At 48.3% G+C, this 8470-nt stretch overlaps 1 non-coding gene across 1 annotated transcript; it reads left to right on the top strand.

Annotated features, from left to right (window-relative positions):
* The first annotated feature begins 6468 nt into the window (after positions 1-6468).
* Trnal-cag (transfer RNA leucine (anticodon CAG)) lies at positions 6469-6551 on the top strand. Its single transcript has one exon. It is a non-coding gene; the product is annotated as a tRNA-Leu (tRNA).
* The last annotated feature ends 1919 nt before the right edge of the window (positions 6552-8470 follow it).

Here is an 8470-nt window from a genome sequence, read left to right as displayed (position 1 = left end):
CACTGCTAAGCCATGCCTCCAGACCTGTTTTGTTCCCTCCAGCCCAGGTACAGGCCTGTGCTGCAATCCAACCACTGGAAGCTTCCATACTTGATTGGCAACACAGGAACATGCCGCTGTGGCCAGCTTCCCTTGGGTGGCCTGGCAATACAATCCTTCCAATGTCAGCCTCCCACATGGCTTGGAATGATGGGTGTCTGCTCCTGCATCCAGCTACAGGTTCAAAGGGATCACTCAAAGTTTTCTGCTCCAGCTGGCCTCTAACCAAGCTCCTTCTGTTCTCAGTCTTCCAACTAGCTAGGCTTTACCGGAATGAGCTATCAGCACCCAGCATGGTTTTGTCTGTCTTAGGTATAACAGTCACAGGACTAGGTTCCAAGGACAGTTCCAAGGACTAAGACGGAGACTATGTTTGGGTTGCCTTTACTGAATCTGCCACAATGGGTATATGTGCTGAACATTTATTTTAAGGCCTGGCGTTTGGTGGGGATTTTGTTTGTATGTGGGTTTGGAGAGATTGTTTTGCTTTTTTCTGCCAGTACTAAGGCTTGAACTCAGAGCCTGGGTACTGTCTGTTAGCTTTTTTGTACAACACTATATCACTCTACTACCACTTGGGCCACAGCTTTGCTCCTGTTCTTTATTGGTTAACTGGTGATAAGAGTCTCATAGGTGTTCCTGTCTGGTCTGCCTTTGAACCAAGATCCTCAGATGTCAGCCTCCTGAGTAGCTGGAATTACAGGCACCCAGCTTGGTCTGGCAGGTTTTAAGCAGCAAATGACAAGATCTGGAGACTGGTCTTCCGGACTATTGAACCTCACTTTAACACTGGCTGACTCTTAACCCATTCAAACACCTCCCCCCCATATCAGGGACCCCTCCCTACTACTCCTCACCTGCAGCAAGAACTCTGCAAATACAAGTTGTTTTTAGTAGCTACAGTGCTGGGACCCAGAGACCAGCCTCTGAGGATCAGTCCTAGTGCAGAACAAAGCTCGGGTGAGTTCTTAATTTTATCATGACAGGAACACAGTAAGGCCATTGTTTCGGGGGCAAGTCTAAAACACTAGGGTGTTTTTGTTTTGCTGTTTGTTTGGATTTGGGGTTTTTTTTTCTTCTTCTGTTAATCCCACTTTCATTCCTTTCAAATGGCAACAAGTGGACTGGAGCCCTGTGTGTGTTTATTCTTGGACATTTTCTTCCTACTCACTGCATACAGCCCTCAGAAAAAGTGGGAAGGAGCCTGGCCAGGGCTGGAGGCAGCTGCCCACCCAGATCTCCACTGGTGCCAGGGCGCCTTAGGTCCCTGGAAGGGGGGAAGAGACAGAGGGGTGAGTGGGGGCAGGGCAGAGAGGCAACACCCTCACCTAGGCCTAGTCTGAGCTGAACTCTTGAGTTCTAGTCTGGCAGAGGCTCCCTTCTGTGGGCCCAGGCTGGGCATGATGGAGGGGCAGAGAGGAGATGTTTCATGGGTACCTTGGAAGCAACAAGCCCTGTGAGGGGGCCGTGCTCAGGGTCAGATATAGAGCCAAGAAGAGGAAAATTGTCCTGTTACCAGAGGAAATGCCAAGGGAGAGAGAGAGATCCTAAGAAACAGAATTATTTAGATAGCCAGGTTAGTGAGTGTCTAAACACTTTGAACCATGATCCTCAGATGTCAGCCTCCTGAGTAGCTGGGATTACAGCAAAGGATGGCAGAAGAGAACGGTAGACATAGAAAAGTGTTATATGTGCAAAGGTCTTGAGACCTTTAAGGAAGGACACAAGGCTATAGGGCTAGGAGAATGAGGGAGCTACAAGGTTTAAGACCCAGGGGAAGGAGTTGGAGGGGGAGTTGGTCATGTGGGTATAAAACCCTTGGGAATGAAATGGAAGGAGGCAGGGTGGGGAAAGAGGAGAGAGAGAGAGTGAGAGAGAGAGAGAGAGAGAGAGAGAGAGAGAGAGAGAGAGAGAGAGAGAGAGAGAGAGAGAGTCTCAAAATAGGCTAACAGTGGTAAGCCACCATGGCAGACAAAGCAATAAAAGGACATGTAAGAAATTCTCATCTAACATAAGGCCATATAATGTGAAGCTAATTGAAAGGACCTCCAGGATAGTGAAACAAAAGCCATATAAAGAATGATTGTTGTCCTTAATGTACTATGTTGTCTCTCATCTCCTTTGCTGTCCCTTGGTTAGCTCATATTGGTATAGTATCTCACTTTGTTATCTGATATATTGAACTTATTTGTATTTGGATATTTGAAATTTGATAGGGAAGGGGGGAAAACCAAGACGGGTGGGGGGTGTGGGGGGGGAGGGAAACGGGTACCAAGACATGTGAAAGGGTATCAATGTATGTGAATTAATGCACCTTCTATCTGGCAAATATCATGTAACCCTTTTACTAATTACAATAAAAAAAAAAAAGAAATTCTCATCTAAGAAGAGAGCAAAGAAAAGGGTGACATTGTCCAAAAAGCCATTCGTAAATCATTACCTGACTTATGAAACTGTAATCCCTCTGCATATTACCTTTATAATAACAATAAAATTATAATCTTTTTTAAAAATTAAGACATTTCTCAAGGCCAGCAGCACTCAGGAGGAAATCCCTGGAGGAAAGAAAGGTGGAAGGGAGGGAAGGAAGGAAGGAGAAAGGAAGGGAGGGAGGGACGAGGGAGGGAGGAAAGCTGACTTCTGCAGGCTTCATCAAATTCCAGAGCTGACTTTGGGTAGGTACTGATGCCAATCAGAAAATAATGAGTATTTTCCAGCTGCTCTATGGGCAGCCACACAGCTGTTGTATGACTGATTTCTTTCTCTTCTTGTTGCTATATAATCCTGACTGGTCCCAAACTCAAAATCCTCCTCCTGCCACAGCCGCTGAAGTGCTGGGATTACAGGCATTCACCACCACATTTGGGCTCTGATTGCTTCATTCTTATTTTTTTAAGTCTATAATATTTCTGTTATCTTCAGTGGTTGTGGGAAGAAGTTGCCATTTAACAAAGCAGCTTATGAATACAATGCATCTTGATCAATGTCATCCAGATGTCTTTATTTGTAATGTCACAACTCATTAACTTTTCTCCTGGCATATGTCATCACCCACATCTCTCTGCGTCCAGTGAATTACTGCTAAGTTTGGCATATCAGACTTGTTCTGTATTGGCCTTCCTCCCCCTCCCATCCTCCCTCCTTCTCTTCTTTCCTTTCTTCCTTCCTTCTTCTCTTTGTCTCTCTCTTCCGTGTTTCCTTTCATGCATATGTAGCAATGTAGACTCCCTGTGTGTATCATTTAAAATTTTGTGCTCATTTTTACCCCAAATTGGGCTGTTACTGTAAGTATTAAAACTTGGTCCTGTCACACACTGTGCCTTGGAATTATGTCTGTGGCATTCCATGGAAATGAGCTCATTCTTCTCACTGACTTGTGAACAGTTTACAGAGCATGTGCACATGTAATGCCAGCCCTCTATTACTCCAGAAGGCAGAAGAATCTGGAGTTCAAAGCCAACCTGGATTACATAGCAAGATCTTGCTGCAAAACACTATAGGGCTGGGGGGAGGGGGAGGTGGCGGGAGTTTGCCCAAGTGGTAGAGCTCTAACCTTGAGAAAAATCCAGGACTGTCGAAAAACAAACAAACAAACACTATAGGGGGGGAAACGTGATTTCCAATACTTCTCTGTTATAATTAATGTTACATAAACACTTTATTTTTTGCCAGTCCTGGGGACTGAACTTAGGACCTGGACACTAACCCTAAGCTTTTTTGGCCAGTGATCTATGCTTTAAGCCACACCTCTACTTCTGTCTTTTTGGTGGTAGAGTCTCACAGACTTTCCTGCCTACGTTGGCTTCAAAATGTGATCCTCAAATTTCAGCCTCTTGAGTAGCTAGAATTACAGACATGAGCCATCAGTGCCCAGTTTACATAAGCACTCTGGGTGTAATCTTCGAAGCACTAGATGGAAGACTAATTGTGATGTGAAAATGGGTTACAGTTACATAAGCAGGTTTCATTTTTTTGGGGGGGGTCAGTCATGGGGCTTGATCTCTGGGCCTGGGCATTGTCCCTGAGCTCTTCAGCTCAAGGCTACCACTCTAACCCTTGAGCCACAGCCCCACTTCCTGTTTTCAAGTGGTTAATTGGAGATAAGAGTCTCTGGACTTTAGGATCTTTAGTGTCCAGGCTGGCTTTGGACCACGATCCTCAGATCTCAGCCTCTTGAGTAGCTAGGATTACAAGTGTGAGCCACCATGCCCAGCCACATTTCTTTTTTTTTTTTTTCAGCATTCCATTGACAACCCCATGAAGACTTTTTTTTTTTTGCCAATCTTCTGGATGCATCAGAGGGGGAAAAGTTTATCTTTTGAATTTCTTAATACTTAGCCAGGTATCCTTTTCTGTTAGCTTCTGGCTTTAATTATTTACCTTTGTGTAGGAAAGAATTTAAAGTTGACCAGAGAGAGAGAGAGATCTGGCCTTTGTCCCCAGCTTCTGGGACAATATCACCTTGTGATATCAGACTTGAGAGAAAGGTCTTTATTCAAGGCGGGCCTGGCCTCACCAGGCAGGTACAAGTCGTGTGATTTAGGTTGTGTTCTGAGTACACTCTAGGATAGTATGTGACTTAGAGTATGGGCTTTAGGACACATGATATCTTCTCACGTAGCTGGAGCTCTGGAGCTGGGGGGTGGGCTGAGTAGACCCTGACAGTGCTTATGTGTGTGGCTGTGGCAATGTCTCAAATGGACTGTGAACATGGGTTCTGGAAAACTATACTGCCCTTGGCTCCACAGGGGAAGGGCACGCAGGCTTGGTTTGGTATTTCCCAACACTGCCCGGCACACCACTTCCTCTGGCTGGTTTTCCTCTGTATCCACAATCAATACTACAGATCCTGTTTTGCTTGTTAACTGCGATATCATTCTGAGGTCTCTTATTGTTGTCAGTCTTATGTGGTTCTGCTTTTCTAAGTAGATGGTGCTGTACTGATTTCGCATGGATTTAACAGTGTGGCCTGCACAATGCTGAACAAAGTGTGGGCAGACTGGTTACATGTGCTTACAAATGTATAGAACCTGTGTTTGCATATGGGAGGGTCTCAATGCAGAAAGGGGGCTGGGAATTTGCTCATTATTGTATAGAGATATTAACAAACAAAAACCCCAAACAAAGTTTTGTAATGTTTCTTCTACTACAATAAAATTTTCTTATAAGAAAAAATGGTTCAAAGGTGACTATATGCATATCGTCAGAAGTGTGGAAATGAATTTATTAATTTAAAACTGGCCTCTACCAGAATCTGAATTTAATTGCATCTCCACCAGACATAATTTATTTGCATTTTTTTTTCTGTTTTCTGCTAGTGATGAGGCTTGAACTCAGGGCCTGACTCTGTCCTTTAAGTTTTTTTGGTCAACACTTGCCACTCTATGGCTTTAGCCACAGCTGCACTTCCAGCTTCTTCTTTTTCTGGTGGGGGGGAGTGGTGATTAAGTGGAGATGAGAATCTCACCGACTTTTCTGTCCAGTCTGGCTTCAAACTTGAATCCTCAGATGTCAGCCTCCTTAAGTAGCTAGGGTTTAACAGGCACGAACCACCAGGCCATGCGGCTTTCCTCTACATTCTTCTGAGTTGTTCTTCACGTAATCCTTCTACAATGTCGTTGATCTTAAATCATCTATTTCATGTAACCCACTCTATCCCACACAATACCACCAGGCTAGCAATACGAATGGGATATGTTACACCTTTAAATTGCCTCCTGTGCTCAGGGGCTGCCTCCAGGTCTTGAGTGCTTCGGGTGACCAGAGTGTCATTACCACCCCGCCTCCTTCCTGCAAGCTCCCCAGGAGACCTTCCTCCCTTGATCCCGGCCCCCCACGTCGCCAGCGGCAGCTCCAAGATCAGAGTGTGGCCGCGGATAACAGTGTCTGGATCTCCGGGACCCCCGCTGGCTTTGGAGGGGAAGCCCCGCCCCGTTCGCCCCGCCCTCCTCGCCCTGCGCGCCCCGCCCTCCTCGCCCTGCGCGCCCCGCCCTCCTCGCCCCGTTCGCCCCGCCCTCCTCGCCCCGTTCGCCCCGCCCTCCTCGCCCTGCGCGCCCCGCCCTCTCCCACCCCGCGCGCTCCCCGCAGGCGCGGCTCCGCCCCAGCTCCCCAGGCGGTGACAGCAGGTGACAAGCCCATCCCTCCCTGCAGGTGGCCAGGGCGCCTCACCTTGCGGGCGCTGTGACAGTTTTTTCTATGGCTGAGTTGCTATTTCTGCTCAGATTGCATTCCATTTAGAACAGCTTATGTTCTCCGTTAAAATAAATAGATAAAATAATAAAATGGCTTTCTGGGAGCGGCCCGAGTGGTTTTTCCAGCTCTGGATAACCTGGACCCGCAGGAACCACTCAGAACCCCGTTGCTGACTACGGGTTGACTCAGACTACGTGCCAGGAACTAAAGGAGACCTCCCAGAGCAGGCTGCGGGAAGTCAGGATGGCCGAGCGGTCTAAGGCGCTGCGTTCAGGTCGCAGTCTCCCCTGGAGGCGTGGGTTCGAATCCCACTTCTGACAGATTATGTTTTTTAACTGCTTTCTCTTCCCTCCTATCAAGTTGGACCTCAACGGCTATTAAGGGAAGAACTCCGACTACTACACTTACCAGTGATCGTTTCTCTACCCATCGTCCAGTCAATCCTGCGTTAGGAGAAACCCAATGATTTCTGTAAAACGACGGTGAAGATGTTACTTACGCTTAGTGTTAAGGGAAAAACATTTCCCTTCCACTCACTTTATTACCCGTAAGGAAAACTACAAAGCTCTGTCAGAAGTGGGATTCGAACCCACGCCTCCAGGGGAGACTGCGACCTGAACGCAGCGCCTTAGACCGCTCGGCCATCCTGACTCGCTTGCACCCGGAAGCGCACACAAATCCCTTTGGAAAGATCTCAGCGTGCGCATGTGCAGTAGACAGCAAGGCGGACGTGCGCAAGGCGGTGCGAGGCCCCGGCGGCCGCCAGAGGGCGCGCGCGGCACGCTGGGGAAGCCAAGCGGCCCGAGACCTGGAGCAGACTGTCTTGAGATGCCTCTGGCGTGGGCTAACCTGGGGTCCACTCCTGCACCCCTGGAGAGCAGGGACGAGCCCCCTCCCTCCTTTCTGCCGGCCCCGCCCCGTTATCCCAGAATGCATCTCTCGGCCTTTCCTGAGCACCTACTGTGTGCCAGACACATGCTGTGACCAAGCGGATTCCTGCACCCCAGGTGTGGAGCACAGGAGCGGGAGCATGGGAACTGGGTGGGACGGGCTGCAAGAGGAAATGCCTGGAAGCTTGTGTGGAATCTTGAGGTGGCCCAAAGATAGCCCGTGCCCTGTTGCCCTCAGATCGGTATCTGATTTTTGTTTGTTGGTGTGGGGGATTTCGAGATAAAGTGTGGCTACAGAATCCAGGCTCGCCTGCGATTCCTGCTCTTCTTGCCTCAGACCCTTGACATACAAGGTTGGGATTATGAGGGCATGCATGCCAGCTCCTTCCTCGTCTCTGTGGCTGGCACTTTGAGTTACTTTTATGTGCAAAGGACGTTGGAATACAAGTGGATTTTGTCAGGGTGGAGTTGATCGTTCATTGTCTTACGGCTGCTGGCAAAGAGCACATCCATTTATAACTTCAGCATTTTTAACTGCCTTTGAATTTTCCTTTAAACCAATTATAACACTGTAATGATTTCCCCATCTATTAACAACCTAATAAAACTTTCCATGTGCTCGTGAGAATCATGGTTTTACTTCAGAAATGTATGCTCTAACAGTGAGTGGGGCTGGGGACCCTCACAGGGCTTATAGATTTCACTGAGTCTAAATAAGGGGGGGGGAGCAGCAAGATCTAAAGCTGGAAGTTGCAGCATCTAAGAGAAGAATAGCTAGTGCAAACGCCCTGAGGCAGAGGGGAAGGGGAGAAAGATCTGTAAGGCAAGGGTAAAGGAGGCTTGGTTCTATATCACACAGGGCTGGGCTTTCTGTCTGTGTGTGATGGGACCCTCACATGTTTTAAGCAGGAGGCTGGCTGATTCCATGGGCCCTTCAGAATAACCCCTCTGGAGTGGAAGATGGATGAGAGGCCAGGAGAGAATGAGAGCTGGGGACAAAGGCCATGTAGGGAAGTGGAGACTGCCAGACACCCCATTTTGTTAGCCAGGATGCTAAGACTCAGGCAGGCTCAGGGACTGGCCCTAGGTCCTCCTTGGAAGTGGACTTCCCTCTTCCTTACCCCACAACTTGAGCATGTGTGGTTTTAGACGGGAGCACACAGACAGGTGAGCCCTGGGTGAACGGAGCAGTCAGCTACCTGCCCCTGACTCCTTTCAGCCTCTTGGCCCAAGGACCCCTGTTAGGACCCCATCCCAGCCCCAGGAGCCCTCACGACCCAAGTTGGGGCAGAAGCAGGCCAGGGCTCATGTTTCTCTCAGGGTCTTATAAGCAGCCAGAACAGCCGTGC

Source organism: Megascapheus bottae, chromosome 24 (assembly GCF_031878675.1).
Source record: "Megascapheus bottae isolate mThoBot1 chromosome 24, mThoBot2.hap1, whole genome shotgun sequence".
NCBI classification, from domain to species: domain Eukaryota; kingdom Metazoa; phylum Chordata; class Mammalia; order Rodentia; family Geomyidae; genus Megascapheus; species Megascapheus bottae.
Note: the sequence above shows the minus strand (reverse complement) of the source record. Positions and strands in the feature narration are given on the sequence as shown.